This window comes from Amblyraja radiata, chromosome 14 (genome assembly GCF_010909765.2).
Source record: "Amblyraja radiata isolate CabotCenter1 chromosome 14, sAmbRad1.1.pri, whole genome shotgun sequence".
NCBI lineage: Eukaryota > Metazoa > Chordata > Chondrichthyes > Rajiformes > Rajidae > Amblyraja > Amblyraja radiata.
The window spans coordinates 48,298,098-48,312,641 of record NC_045969.1 but is presented as its reverse complement, the minus strand read 5'-3'; the positions used below and the strand labels follow the sequence as shown (position 1 = coordinate 48,312,641).

The following is a 14,544-nucleotide window of genomic DNA, read 5'->3' as shown; positions in this document are numbered from 1 at the left end:
CCTCAGTTTAGTACATCAACAGTACAATTCCACTCACTTTCTTAACAACTTTTATAATAGACCCCAATTACCTTTTGGGGGAGAACTATCATGCAATAGGTTAATCCTAATAAATAAACGTATCAATTTACACAAGAATATACAAAATTGCTAATAATTGAGAGACTTGCGAGAGATTTGATCGTCAGTTTATTTTTAATACATTTGCTCACAGTCAGTAATCTTTTGCTTTAATGCATTGAGCACAGTTGTAACAATTTTAATGGTGCATAATGGTAAGTTGCCATTTTGTTTTGCATTGTTGAAAGCAGTAATGGTTGCACCAATTAATTCAGAATCAGCAATAACTCAAGCATGTATTCAGTGTACAACCTGTAAACAAAATCCTGCTCCAATGTGGGGCTGGACCAAATGATTATTTCAGACTTTTATACATATTTTAAATCTTGTCGCAAAACGAAATGACAAGACCCATTGAGAGGGTTGAACTGTCTTTATTAGTTTTAATCATTTTTAGATATCAGTAGTTTAGAGCCACAGTTACAATCAAGAAAGCTACAGTTCCTGAAAGCAAAACATAGTGTTTGTATCTTACTCTATGTCCTCTAACAAACAAAGTTGCCATTCAATCTGCTTTGAAACTCCATGGTCTCACCTTAACCCTATGCCCTCTTATTTTTGACATCCTATTAATAGGGGGAAACATTTTGAGATTTTAACTAATGTACCCTATCAATACCTTTTTATAATTTTATCTCCTCTGCACTTTCCCCAGCATAACCACATCCTGTCCCTTAAGTGGAGACCTGGACTGCATACAATACTCCAAGTGCAGTCTAATCTGTATTTTGTTGTGACATAATGTCCAGACTTTTATATTATATCTTAATGCCCAAACAACTTGTTTCTTCCTCTTCCAAGCTATTCCCTTTATTTACTCGGGTAACTTTGCAGTGGGGAATGAAGTATTCAAGTCAAATAGAGGCTTGGAAATGATTGGATGAAAGTGGATGAAGGTTAGTTGAAAAGAGGACGAATGAGACCGGTAGAGGAGGAATATTGAGATGGGAGGTGTAAATGAGGATGAAATGTTGCAATTAAAAGAATTAAAGGAAGGGGTGAAGAGTAGTAATAGTGGATAGGATTAAAGGTTACAACGGGACAGAAACGTGCAGAAGGAGAGATGAAGAATGATGAAGGGAATGTGTGGAGCAGATTAAAGTATAAGCCAGAGTGGGATAATAGAGCAGAAATCAGTTTAGTTTATTGTCACGTGTACTGAAAAGCTTTTGTTGCGTGCTAACCAGTCCCAGAAAGACAATACACGATTACAATCGGTCCATTTACAGTGTATAGATACATGATAAGGGAATAACTTTTAGTGTAAGGTAAAGCCAGCAAGTTCCGATCAAGGATAGTCTGAGGGTCATCAAAGAGGTAGATAGTAGTTCAGCACTGCTCTCTGGTTGTGGTAGGATGATTAAGTTGCCTGATAACAACTGGGAAGAAACTGTCCCTGAATCTGGTGGTGTGTGCTTTCACACTTCTATACCTTTTGCCTGATGGGAGAGGGGAGAAGAGGGAGTGGTCAGCGTGCAACTCGAAATCGAAGGAAATGATCAGTGTCTTCTCCTCCAAGTTGCCTCTGTTCTGCAGCTCAGGCTGCAGAGCTTATTGGAGGCTAAAGCTAAATGTTCCTCTCCTTGGGAAGACAGCATCGAGTGGTACAATATAATTTGTTGCCTTTTAGGGGAAAAAATTATTTTAATTGGATGGGGGAAATGGTCAAAACTACTGTTTTCCACCACCCCCAATTGCCAGTAGAATTGGTGGGTAGTATTCAGACTTAATTTTAAATACATCATTTCATTCATACCAACCCCAAAAAAATGTATTTGGAGATTTGCTTCAGTTTCTTTACTTTGATTTTACTATTTTAATGGCAATGTAGCAAATTCAGGTTATGCAAGCCAGTGATTTTTGGGTCAAAGCATGTAGTTTAAAGTGGGAAGTTAAACCCATATAGAAAAACCCACAGAGCTCCATCCGATGGTGTGCAGAGAACAGATATTTTTTTTAAATGGATGAAAGGCCAAATGGCCAGTTCTCATATAAACAGAACGAAAAAGCAAGTTGTCTAATGGGGGAGAATTTCATCCGGAATCCTGCAATCCCAGACAGAAGCTGAAGTGGTGTTCTTCGAGTTTGCGTGTTTAGGAGGCTGGAAATATTCTGTAGGGTGGGAGTAGGAATGTAGAATGTCACCATTCATAGAATGTCACCATAACCTGTTCTGCCATCACTTATCCATCAGTTGTGTAGCATTTCCCCCATGCAAATGCAGGGAATGCAACACTTCTCATTTCACCTCTTCCTTTTACACCATTAAGGGACCCAAACAGTTTTTTCAGACAAAGCCTTGAATCCATTCTACTTTTTTCCGCAATCTTTTGCTGCAGTTGGTGCTCAGGATGTCGTTTCGTCTACATTGGAAAAACCAAACGAGGGGTGGATTTTATGGAATGCCTGCATTTAGTCCATAGGAGAATGAATGCCTCTTTGGTTGCCTGCCACTTTGATTCTACATCCCATTCCCACTGTGATCTCTGTCTATGGCTTCTTGCACTGTTACAATCGGGATCAAAGCAAGCTCAAGGAACAAGACCTCATCTTCTATATGGCCACATTGCAGTGTGCATGTGGATACGGAAATGGTTGAGAGCTTAAAGTTCCTCGGCATTAATATTGCCAATAATCTGCCATGGACAAGCACATTGATGCCACAGCCAAGAAGGCACACCGATACCTCTACTCCCTGAGGAGAATCAGGAAATCTGGCATGTCTCCAGTCACTCTTACAAATGTCTACATATGTGCTTTTAAAAGCGTAATGTTGGGTTGCATCACAGCATGGTTTAGGAACAGCTCTGCCCAAGACCCACAAGAAACTGCACAGTTGTAGATGTAGCCCAGGTCATCACACAGACCAGACTTTCCACCATGGACTCCATCTACACTTCACGCTGCCTTAGAAAAGCAGCCAACATAATCAGACTTGTCCCACCCTGGTCATTCATTTTTCTCCATGCTCCATGCAGAAGGTGCAGCAACATCACACTTAGGAACAGCTTCTTCCCCTTCATTATCAGCCTAGTGAATGGTCCATCCGTAAGCTAGCTTTCCATAAGCTAGTGTACTCTTTGATTCACCTCTACCCCATGGAGTACCCCATTAGTACCCCATTCACCTCTACTCCATAAGACTTTGTCTAATGAACTGAAGCCCTATAAATCTGAGAATTATAGGCTGCACTCTATCTTCCCCTTTGCTCTATGTTGTAGTTGAGTTTGAACTGATTGTATCTGTATGTATGGTACATCTGTTTGTGGATAGCATGCAACACAAAGCATTTCACTGTAACTTGATACATGTGAGAATAATAAATCTAAACCTGCAGGATTTGATATTGAATACCAATGCTAACTTGCTATTTCTTTTACGAGAACTGGCCATTTTTGTCAGCCATCATGCTCTTCCTTGTTAAGCAGGTTTGCCCCAGTAGCACAAATCATGCAATATTAGCAACACATTACACATAGATGGTTCATCTGTTTTAACTGTCCTTAATTGTCACATAAGGTCACCCACTTTCACTTTATCTGAGAAATATCCTTTGTTCCACCTGTCACACCGCCCCAGTTCTGCTATAAATGAACCTGTTTCTCCCTTTCCCACTTCTGGTGAAGTGTCCCAGACCTGAAATGTTAACTGTTTCTCTCTCCAGAGATGCTGCCGACTAGCTAAATACTTAGATTACTATCTGAATGGCGTCAAGTTGGGAAAAGGAGAAGTACAACGGGATCTGGGGGTCCTTGTACATCAGTCTATGAAAGGAAGCATGCAGGTACAGCCGGCAGTGAAGAAAGCCAATGGCATGGTGGCCTTTATAATAAGAGGAATCAAATATAGGAGCAAAGAGGTCCTTCTGCAGTTGTAGAGAACCCTAGTGAGACCACACCTGGAGTATTGTGTGCAGTTTTGGTCCCCTAATTTGAGGAAGGACATTCTTGGTATTGAGGGAGTGCAGCGTAGGTTAGGTTAGGTAGTGCAGCAAGGTTAATTCCCGGGATGGCTGGACTGTCATATGCTGAGAGAATGGAGCAGCTGGGCTTGTACACTCTGGAGTTTAGAAGGATGAGAGGGAACCTCATTGAAACATATAAGATTGTTAAGGGCTTGGACACACTAGAGGCAGGAAAAGTGTTCCCGATATTGGGGGAGTCCAGAACCAGGGGCCACAGTTTAAGAATAAGGAGTAGGCCATTTAGAACGGAGACGAGGAAACACTTTTTCTCACAGAGAGTGGTGAGTCTGTGGAATACTCTGCCTCAGAGGGCGGTGGAGGCAGGTTCTCTGGATGCTTTCAAGAGAGAGCTAGATAGGGCTCTTAAAAATAGCGGAGTCAGGGGATATGGGGAGAAGGCAGGAACGGGGTACTGATTGGGGATGATCAGCCATGATCACATTGAATGGTGGTGCTGGCTCGAAGGGCCGAATGGCCTACTCCTGCACCTATTGTCTATTGTCTATTGTCTACTTCCAGTACTTTCTGTTATTTAGATCTCCATTGTCTGCAGATTAAACAAACATCTTTATTGGCACTGTTCAGACTTCAAGGATGACTTGAGTTTTGGACTGTGAATTGTCAGTGTATTTTTTCGCACACTTTTTTAAGTGTGCATTAGCGTAACCATGAAGTTCTAAGTTAAAAGAATGCATTGGTAAAGGAGGGGACAACCGAAAAGGATCATATTCTGTCAGTTGCCTTTTGTAGGTCAGGGACAGAAGGTAAACTAACAACTTGTAGACAGAAATACTGAGATTCAAGCCAATCCTCAGTCAGATATATCCTATCACCTGAACGAGAGTTTGATTTTAGGGGTGGTGCTACGAGAGTGTGAAGATTGATTTCTCCCATGGTCCCCACTCTGTTGACAGCTCATAGGTTCAGGTAGGCATCAGGCCTCAATTACAGGCTGTTTCATCCCCAAGCTGAAATGTGTGTGACACGGTGGCACAGTGGTAGAGCTGGTGCCTCACAGCATGAAAGATGCGGGTTTGATCCTGACTACAGGTGCTGTTTGTGCGGAGTTTGTACTTTCTCCCTGTGAAGGGCCTGTTTTCACAGGGATCTCTCAACTATCTCTAAACTAAGCTAAGTTGCATGGTTGTCGTAGGTATCTACACCAGACATTGAAGTTCTGATGCCTCTGCTAAACCTTCAAGATACGTTTGTGGATCACTGAGGCAAACCCTGTTTCATTCAATCCTACCAGAAGATGTACCATCCTGGCAGTGGTTCTGCAAAACTTTTAGTTCTGTGTTATTTATGTTGCTGAATTCAAAATACTTTTAAAATCCCGTGATTTAACCACTGTTGCAAAAAGATCTGAGGCTTATAGCATGATTTTTGTCACATTTCTAAGCATGCTTACTTACTGCTAGTCTACCAGAGGTAGATGGCTGGTACTTGCAGTGGAAGCACTTGTTATGATGAAAGATGTTTGCCTCTGAAGTGCTTATCAATCTCTCTGCCTCCGAAAGAAAAAACCCTCTGGAAACATTTCTACAGGTAGTAAAGTGTGTGAATTTTTAAATTGATTTTTCCTACTTTCATTCAATGTTTCTTTCCCTGTTGCATTTGATTCCAATTAAATCGTTATGTCTGTTTCTTTTTCTTTTTGTTATTAAATGCCGTCAAATCAGCTTGTAATTATGTTTTTTTTGCCAACATATTTTAAGTAGAAGGAAGTGAAAAAAAAGGACAAAATGTCTTGCATCGTAGACTCTGGGTTACATTGTGCAATGTTTCTGGGTTAACGGATGCTCAGATAGGATCAGCACCATAATGATTCAATGAAGAGTGTTTTTGTTTTATTCATGAAGTTACTAACATGATTAAAATTGCGGTAAGAATCTCCACTGCCTGTTCTTATTTCCAGGTACGTACTTGTTTTGTTATTCGAGCGCTGATAACTACATACTGAAATTGTGCAAAGGAAGATTACTATTTTCTGATCAGGAGGATCTTTGAATGGCGTATGTGATTTTGTTTAGTTAGCAGGCGAAAGAACGAAAGGCTTAATTTCAGCCAAGGGAAATGGAATAACAACTTCCCATTGCAGCCATAAGTTCTCATTGTAGCATTGCCATCAAATGATTCCTGCTGGCAAGGAAATAGGAATGTTTGACTCTCACTAGAGTATCTGGCTCTATTTAGAATATCCACAATGTTTTGCTTCCATCATCCAGCTCTCTCACTGCATACATTGATCTATTGTACGCATAAAATATCTTGTTTAAATCAATTCTGCAGCAATTTAAATGTTCATCCTTCAATGTAGCTTTTTTGGCCTTCAATAAAATGGATATTTTTCTATCCATATCATTGATTATTTGTTTTGTGCACCTCACCTAGGCATGCTTACTCTGCTTTTTAGAGCACAGTTTGAAATCATCTGAAATTTCATGGCTGTATATTACAGATCAATCATGTTGGTCTTGGCAACAACTACACCTAGATTTATGCTGTGCAGAAGCAAACAAACATGCCAATATCATCAAGTTAATGTTCTGTGAAGATACCACACAACCTGCCGAGATCGCAATCTCCTGTTTTGGCTCTATATTCGATTGTTTTAGTGTTGTTAAGTGCGGCGCTATGTTGCCAAGCAATTGAATGGGATGAGGCTGCAGTCATTCAACTGTTAAAAGGGAAATCAAAAGTATCCGACTTTTTAATAAGCCTTCCTTTGACATTTCAGTGCCCTTCATTGTATAATTATTGCAAGTTGCTTACTGTTAATGTAAAATTTCATCAAAGTCTGCAAACTAAAATTAAAACAAGACTTCTATTATGTTCAAGTCCTCGCAATGTGCCAAATCTTGACCAAAAGGAACAGCAGTGACCTCGTGCTAATGCAATTGATGTAATAGTAGCACTGTAGTTAAATTGCCAGACTAGCGGTCAGGAGGCCTGTTTACAAAGGACATCAAAATGTAAACAGATTTATGAATTCAATCTCGTCAAAGCTGCTGTCGAATTTATATTTAATTAATAATATGAAAATTTGATATGCTCAACTACTTTGTGTAAAAATTAATTTGGTTCACTACTGTCCTTACCTGGTGTGGCCCACGTGTGACTCCACACTTCCCCCATTTTGATGTCCTCTGTAAAGGCTCAGTTGTGCTGCAGCCACTACATTGTGTTTCAAGAACATGGCTGACCATCACTTCCTGAAGGGCAATTAGGGATGTTCAATAAAATGCTGGCTTTGCCTGTAGCTCTCTTGTGGCACAACTGTGCAGCAAGATAATGTACTCTATGTTGAAAGAGGAAACTGGGTTTAAAAAAACCAGCCGAGTCTGAATGTTGATTGTTCACCTATTAATAGATTACGATTTATGTTTAATCAAGTATAAACAGGTACCTAATTGCGATCCCTGCCCTCCTTTGTAGAATAAGGTTATATGCTCATTCCATCAATATAAAGATCTTTGGAAGAAAAATCCATTCTTGTCAAAGTTGTGGCCACAAGAAAATAAGAGCAGGAGTAAGCTACCAAAACCTTTAGGCCTGCTCTACCATTCAATATGATCATGACTGATCTACTGGCCTCAACTACTGCCCCAGTTCCACATAGCCCTTAATTTCAAAATATGCATCTATCTCCACTTTAATTATATTTAAAGATATGGCCATTTTCACGCTCATGGGGAAAAAATTCCAGAGATTCGCTACCCCCTGAGAAGAAATTCCTCTACGCCTCCGTTTTAAACGGATAGCCTCTTATCTCGTAGCTATATCCTCTTGTTGGTGACTCTCCAAATCCAGTTCTGTAGAAGTGGATTATCTGGGAGAGTGGTGAAAATAATCAGCTAGAAGCAAGTAATAATTTAAAACACACTGTACAGTAATGATTTAGTAGGATATTTTCAATCAAATATACAGAAGACTTGGAGGTAGATACAAAAAGCTGGAGTAACTCAGCGGGATAGGCAGCATCTCCCGAAACGTCACCCATTCCTTCTCTCCAGAGATGCTGCCTGTCCCGCTGAGCTACTCCAGCTTTTTGTGTCTATCTTCGGTTTAAACCAGCGTCTGCAGTCCCTTCTTACACATACAGAAGACTTGTATGACCTGAAACATTGTCATGGTATAGGCCAATCTGCAGAAGACCTTCACGAGATACCTGAAATAATAAGAAATAAAATGGATTAATATTTACAGAATGGAACAAGGAGCGGAGGTAGAATGGAAGAAGGCGAGGGTGTGGAGAGGCAGGTAGGTTGGCGATATCTGGCCAAATGGTGAAACTTTCACAAAGACATCCACCCTGAGCTGGCAAGCACAGAGCGGCCTGGCACAATGTTTAAATTATTGCTTCCGCACGTTACTAAGTAGTCAAGAGCAGTGAACTTCTACTAATATATGATTCAAGAAAGCTTTGTTTTTGAATATCAGATCATTGAACCATATTTTGGCTATTCTGCTTAGTTCATTCAGATCAGCTGATTTCCTATGATCAACATAACACAGTTTTATCTTGGAACTCAGTTGCTCTGCTTAACATTGTTCATACTTAGGTGTATTTTTATCACTTCATCGCATAAACTAAAGTCTGGGCTGGTAGATTGTTTTGTTGTTTATGTACGAGATTGTGAAGATTTCACCTATTAAGTATATTCTATGGAATAATTTAAAATGAGAAATCAGATTTTCTCTCATGGGGTCGGCCTGATATAAATTAGATTTTGCAAATGCAAATTATTTAAACTTGAACACGATACATAATTTTAAATACATAGATTAATATGTGATCTAACAACATGAGCTTCCCCCTCACCCCCGTCTTGATGGATTTATTAAAGCCTGTAGCTACAAACAAACGTACAATAGTTTATTAGGCAACTGAATTAGAACAAATGGGTGTACAGTCTTGTGTTTGCTATTGTGCAATGTTTTCCAGAAAGATTCATGGAAGGACAGTTTACCCTGCTGTAATTTGGCTTGCCTCTTTTATACTTGAGCTGGAAGCATTTTTAATCATAAATGTGTCATAAATAAGATCAATGATAAACTATTGGCAGGGTCCCTCTTGTTAATCTCCATTCCTGATTCTTGCACATGAGCAAACATTGAGTTGAGATGGAAATACACCTGCATTTAAGGGGCCACCTGGGGTAAAAGGCTACGTTTACAATGAGGGCTCGTGGGTATTGAATGAGGAACTGAATAGCACCAGGCAACCCTGGAACTGAATCTAACCACAGACAGCTCTTCCATAAAACCTTGTATTTCCCATTTGAAACACTACTCTTTAATTCTCGCTTCTTGGCAGCAGATGTAGTGCCCATCCCTTGTTACACAACAATGTTCGGCAATCTTCTTGACTTGCTGCAATGATTAATTAAACCTTGTACGGGATAATCATGAGGCAACCACATAGGTGAGGGATTGGGGTGAATTCACAGGATATTTTAATGATACAATGTGGAAACAGTCCCATCGGCCCAACTTGCCCACACTGGCCAACAATGTCCCAGATGCCCACTTGCCTGCGCCTGGTCCATATCCCTCCAAACATGTCTAACTGTTTCTTAAACGATGGCATAGTCCCAGCCTCAACTATGTCCTCTGGCAGCTTGTTCCACACACCCACCACCCTTTGTGTGAAAAAGTTACCCCTCGGATTCCTATTAAATCTTTTCTCCTTCACATAGAAACATAGAAAATAGGTGCAGGAGGAGGCCATTCGGCCCTTTGAGCCAGCACCGCCATTCATTGTGATCATGGCTGATCATCCCCTATCAATAACCCGTGCCTGCCTTCTCCCCATATCCCTTGACTCCACTAGCCCCTAGAGCTCTATCTAACTCTCTCTTAAATCCATCCAGTGATTTGGCCTCCACTGCCCTCTGTGGCAGGGAATTCCATAAATTCACAACTCTCTGGGTGAAAATTTTTTTTCTCACCTCAGTCTTAAATGACCTCCCCTTTATTCTAAGACTGTGGCCCCTGGTTCTGGACTTGCCCAACATTGGGAAATTTTTTCCTGCATCTAGCTTGAACCTTGAACCTATGTCCTCTGGTCCTCAATTCCCTTATTCTGGGCTCTACCGATCTATTCCTCTCATGATTTTGTATACTATACGATCTCCCCTCTATAAGATCTCCCCTCATATTCCTCTAAACCTGGAATGGAATCCAGATTTGGAGGGATAGCCCCATGGAATAGAGTCTCAGCTGGAACCCTTGCTGATTGTTATTTATAATTGGCAATGTGACGTAAATGCAGACAGTGTGATTAATAAGTTCACAGATGACACAAAAAATGAGTATATTGTTGATAGCAAGGAGGGTTGTCATAATGTTACACAGCATGGAAACGGGCCTTTTGGCCCAACGTGTCCATCTACACCGATCCATGTACCTATACAAAATGTTTTTAAAACATTGTGATAGTACCTGCCTCAACTACCTTCTCTGGCAGCTCGTTCCATATACCCACAACCCTTTGTGTAAAAAAATATAAAATTGCCCCTCATGTTTCTATTAAATTGTTCCCCCCTCACCTTAAGCCTGTATCCTCTGGTTCTTCATTCCCCTACTCTGGCTCAAAGACTGTATTTATCCAATCTATTGCTCCCATGATCTTACACACCTCTAAGATAACCCCTCATTCTCTTGCGCTCCATGGAATAAAGTCCTAGCCTTGAGCCCTCAAGTCCTGGCAACATCCTCGTAAATCTTCTCTGCACCCTTTTTAGCTTAACAAGATCTTTTCTATAACACGGTGACCAAAACTGAATACAATACTCCAAATGTGGACTCGCTAACGTCTTGTACAATTGCAACATAACCTTCCAACTTCCAACTACACTCACTCTGACTGATGAAAGCCCATGTGCCAAAAGCCTTCTTGACCACTCTATCTACTTATGCAAAGGGGATTTACCAGGATATTGCTCAGGATGGAACATTTTTGTTATGAGGAAAGTGTTTGTTTTCCTTGTGGTGGAGAAGGCTGATGGGGGACCTGGCAGAGGTGCATAAAAATGAGGGGCATGGACAGTGAGGAAGTTTTCCCCTTCCCAGATGTGTTTATAGCTGGTCATGGGTGTAAGGTGAGGGGGTAGGAGGTTTAGAGGGGATTTGAGGCAGAATCGTTTCACCCAGTGGATGGTTGAAATCTGGAAATCACTGCCTAAGTGTGGTGGTGGTGGTGTGCTCTCACAATATTTAGGCATTTAGATGAGCACCAAGGCTTTGAGGAGAATGTTGGGAAATGGGGTTAATGCTGGTTCGTTGGTCAATGTCTTTGGACATGGCCACTGGGCTGCAGTTCCTGTTTCTGTGCAGTGTGTATCTGAGTAGCTTACTTCCCTGAAGAAAACGACTGAGCCATTTGGGAATTCAATGCAGCAAAATTGCCACTTTTCTTGCTATTTACTGACGGTTGGAGACGAGTTTGTTTTTCTGGATTATTGAACTAGACCTCTCCATTATTGGGCTACAAATCATGATGCTTATGGAGTGAGAGTGCTACTGTTTAATTAATAGCGTAAGATATCCTTAAGGGCCTGTCCCACCAGCATGCAATTGCATGCGTCTAGCGCGGCCAAACGAGGTGGCTTGAGGCGTACGGCCTCGCGGGGCCGGTCCCACTTCCAACCGCGGAGCCGTCTGGAGTTGTGCGGGGCTGGTCCCGACATCATACTCACCAATCAGCTGGGCAGGAGGCGGGCCGACTGAATTTAGACGTCGCACGGCGTCGGGCGGTTACGTCATCGCGCAACGCCACACGCTGGGCGTACACCATCAAGACGCTGCGTATGGCATCAAGACGCTGCTTACGCCCGTCGAGGCGCTGCCTACGGCCTCAATGCGGCTACGGGCCGACAGGCCGTTGCTGCGTGGAATTTTTGGACAGTGTCAGTTTATCAGAGCCCCGCGCGATGTCGGGACCAGCTCCGCACAACTCCATACGGCTCCAGCGATCGTAGTGGGACCGGACTCGCGAGGCCGTACGGCTCAAGCGACCACGTTAGGTCGCGCTTGCCGCATGTAGTCGCATGCTGGTGGGACAGGCCCTTTATTTTTTTTGAAATCTTTTTATTTGAATTTCACATCAATTTGCATACATACAATGATAACAGACAGTGACACTCAAGGCATAATTGTGCAACAGTATGTAAGCGGCCCTCAAAGCCCTTACCCTTACCCACCTTCAACCCACCCGAATCAGGTCGGAACCAAACGGGGACAAACAACACTCACATACATACACATCCACACAAATACGTAGAGATAAACAAAACAAAATGTACTGGCGAAAAAAAAAAAAAATCACTAATAACAGTAAATAAGTAGGTAATTAAATAAATAAGTGTGGGAAGGGGGGGGGCTAAGGGGGGAGCAGCTGCAGTAAAGCAGGACAGTGATGGAAAGCACTCAGTCCTCTTCCGAATCCGGGGACAAGTTAAGAGAGTTAACAAGTTCCAGGAAAGGGTTCCATGTGTCTAGGAATGTCTTGGTAGAGCCTTTGAGAGAGAACCTAAGTTTTTCAAGCTTTAAATTGTAGAGCACCTCCTTGATCCAGCGGTCGTGTGTCGGGGGACAGGTGAGCCTCCAGTTAAGCAAGATCAGTCTCCGGGCTAACAAGGTTGTAAAAGCCAGGACCCGCTTCAACGCAACAGAGAGGTTGGTGTTGGGATGAGTACCAAAAATGGCTGACAGTGGGTTTGGAGGAATAGTCTGGCCATAGGCTCTGCTTATCACGTCGAAAGCACTCCTCCAAAAGGCTGCTAGCTTAGGGCAAGACCAGAACATATGGCTATGGTTGGCAGGGAATTGATTACATCTGTTGCAGGTGTCCCTAACAGCGGGGTAAATTCTAGATAATCTTGCATTTGTGTAGTGGACTTTGTGAAGGACTTTGCATTGGATTAGGCCATGACGGGCACATATGGAGGAAGAATGGATCAAATCCAGGGCAGAGTCCCATTGCTGGTCTGTTAGTTTCGTATTCAGCTCGCCCTCCCACGCAGCTTTTAATGAGGTATGAGGTTTCAATATAACCGACCTTAACAAGTTATACAAAACAGAGATGCATTTCTTCCGGTTGGGATCTAGAGCTAGGATGGTATCGGTCAGGGTTTCAGGGGGACGATTTGGGAAATGGGGGAATGTCTTCTTCACAAAATCCCTAATCTGGAAAAAACGAAAAAGGTGGGAGTTTGGGAGGCTATAGTTGGACAAGAGCTCCGCAAAGGACGAAAAAATGCCATCCTTGTATAGGTTTTTGATACTACTGATACCGTTGCCATGCCAAGTTTTGAATGCGGGGTCTGTACTTGAAGGTTTAAAGATGTGATTTTTAAGCAGTGGGGTCAAGATGGAAGGGCCTTGTAAACCGAAGTTTTTCCTGAGTTGGCTCCATATCTTGAGCGAAAGGGACGCAATTGGGCCTGCACCCACAAATGTTATAGGAAGGGGGAGCATAGGACAGACCGCAACGGGAGACGTGAACTCGCCTTTTCCATGTGTACCCAGGCCGGTAGATGGTCGCAATCGTCATTCATCCAATACAGGAGTTTTTGCAAGTTAGCTGCCCAATAAAGGCTATCTAATCTAATCTAATCTAATCTAATCAATAGTATCGACTGAAGTCAGGAAGTGCCAGGCTGCCGATGGGACAGGCCCTTTAAGCTGTTGCCAAAAGAGTTAGTATTCCCTCAGGGCCCAGATTAATGCATCTAATTTTTTGACTGCATGAGCTGGTTCTCAAGACACAATTAAATGAAGCTCCGCAAACATCCTGTTCCTTTTGATGCTTAACTTTTACTAGTTGTTCTGCATATGATGACATCCATTAACTGTCATCAGGTATTTCCACATTGTTAATAAACAGTGAAGTGCTGTCCTCATTAACTGCCATGGAAATTCACTTTGAATACCCTGGCACCAGTTTACACCCCACCCTCTGTGGGTGTGAAGCTTACACCACTACTGCATGAACTATACACCACTACCAATAGCCATGTAATGAAATACCCCAGAGCTTGTTCATCAGTTATGATCTTCTACAAGCCAATCTCAAGTGTACGACCAAAAATACTATTAACACATCTGGTGACCCACCAGAGATCCAAACACCCTTGACCTGCTATACAGTTGCGTAGCAGTAGAGTTGTTGCCTTACGGTGCCAGAGACCAGGGTTTGGTCCTGACCACAGGTGCTGCCTTTACGGAGTTTGTATGTTCTCCCTGTGACTGTGAAGGATTTCTCCGGGTGCTCTAGTATCCTCCCACATTCTAAAGACGTACAGGTTTGTAGGTTCATTGACTTCTAAATTGTCCCTAGTCTGTCGGACAGAGCTGGTGTACAGGTAGGTGATTGTTGTTTGGCGCAGACTCAGTGGGCCCGTTTGCATGCTGCATCACTACACTATACTCATACTATACTCTACAAGACGCCA

General features: G+C 42.3%; 1 protein-coding gene across 4 annotated transcripts in view; it reads right to left on the bottom strand.

The window, feature by feature from the left end:
• Positions 1-5,738: 5,738 nt before the first annotated feature.
• The window catches only part of LOC116980744 (galactosylgalactosylxylosylprotein 3-beta-glucuronosyltransferase 1-like), a 111,363-nt gene continuing 102,557 nt past the window's right edge, over positions 5,739-14,544 (bottom strand). For all 4 annotated transcript variants that reach the window (XM_033033282.1, XM_033033283.1, XM_033033280.1 and 1 more), the window contains one exon: positions 5,739-8,255. The gene's annotated coding sequence lies outside the window, so the exon portion shown is untranslated. The remainder of the gene's footprint in view (positions 8,256-14,544) is intronic.